This window comes from Mus musculus, chromosome 13 (genome assembly GCF_000001635.26).
Source record: "Mus musculus strain C57BL/6J chromosome 13, GRCm38.p6 C57BL/6J".
Classification (NCBI taxonomy): Eukaryota; Metazoa; Chordata; class Mammalia; order Rodentia; family Muridae; genus Mus; species Mus musculus.
The window spans coordinates 4,613,683-4,615,278 of NC_000079.6; the positions used below are offsets into that span (position 1 = coordinate 4,613,683).

The following is a 1,596-nucleotide window of genomic DNA, read 5'->3' on the forward strand; positions in this document are numbered from 1 at the left end:
AAGAAGAAGAAGAAGAAGAAGAAGAAGAAGAAGAAGAAGAAGAAGAAGAAGAAGAAGAAGAAGAAGAAGAAGAAGAAAGAGAGAGAAAGAGAGAGAGAGAGAGAGAGAGAGAGAGAGAGAGAGAGAGAGAGAAACAGAGACAGAGACAGAGACAGAGACAGAGACAGAGAGAGCAATCAACTAGGGAGACTCAGATATTGGGACTAATTGTGAAGGGTGTGGCTAAAGGTGTTGACATAATGTCCTCTATAGATAATCTCAAGTTTATCTGAAATATCTAAAGCTTAGGGTGAGAGGAATATGTCTCATGACATCAAGATACTTGCCTAGAGAAAGGGAAAGTAGGTCAAATCAAGTTCACTGCTATGTCCAAAGTATGTATTACCTATATGTCAAAATTACAAAGGCACTTTGTAAAGAAGTAGCCATTGAAAAACAAAAAACCTTTTTCTCTTCCGGTCCCAGGCACTTCGGGAGCCGCGGGTTACTGTGCAGACATGGCCAAGTCCAAGAACCACACCACACACAACCAGTCCCGCAAATGGCACAGAAATGGCATCAAGAAACCCCGGTCGCAAAGATACGAATCTCTTAAGGGGGTTGACCCCAAGTACCTGAGGAACATGCACTTTGCCAAGACGCACAACAAGAAAGGCCTGAAGAAGATGCAGGCCAACAATGCAAAGGCAGTGAGTGCGCGCGCAGAGGCCATCAAGGCCCTGGTGAAGCCTCAGGCCATCAAGCCCAAGATGCCAAAAGGCCCCAAACTCAAGCGGCTGGCTTTCATCGCTCACCCTAAGCTTGGGAAGCGGATTCAAAGCTACATGGCCAAGGGTCAGAGGCTCTGCCAACCGAATCCTAAGGTTCAAATCAAGGCAGGGGCCAAAGCTCCAGCTAAGGCCCAGGCTTCAGCTCCAGCCCAGGCTCCCAAAGGTGCTCAGGCCCCCAAAGGTACACAGGCCCCTGTGAAGGCCCCATAGAAAAGGCTCCTGCCTGTGTGAAGACAGACAGACTGCTGTGACACACCTCCCCACACACTATTTGCAGATGACCAGGGTCCTATGTTGTTCTTACAAACAAACTCAGGCAAGATCTGTTAAAAAAAAAAAAAGAAAGTACCCAAGGAGCTAAAAGAGATCTGCAACCCTGTAGGTGCAACAACATTATGAACTAACCAGTACCCTGGAGCTCTTGACTCTAGCTGCATTATGTATCAAAAGATGGCCTGGTCGGCCATCACTGGAAAGAGAGGCCCATTGGACATGCAAACTGTATATGCCCCAGTACAGGGGAACGCCAGGGCCAAAAATATGGGAATGGGTGGGGAGGGAAGTGGGGGGGAGGGTATGGGGGACTTTTGGGATAGCATTGGAAATGTAATTGAGGAAAATATGTAATAAAAAAATATATATATAAAGAAAAACAAAGAAAGAAAAACAAAAAAGCAAAAAAGCAACCCAAAGCTGTAACCTACTTGTAAACTGTAAGGCTTGTAAGGTAGTAATCTTAACCCTTCCAAAATCAATTTAGAGAAGCAATAAATTTTGAATAGAATTACAAAATAATGTCTGTAATAATAGATTTTCTGTAAATAAA

The 1,596-nt window shown here is 44.6% G+C and overlaps 1 pseudogene; it reads left to right on the forward strand.

Moving 5' to 3' along the window:
* On the forward strand, positions 445-1,111 carry Rpl29-ps2 (ribosomal protein L29, pseudogene 2; annotated as a pseudogene).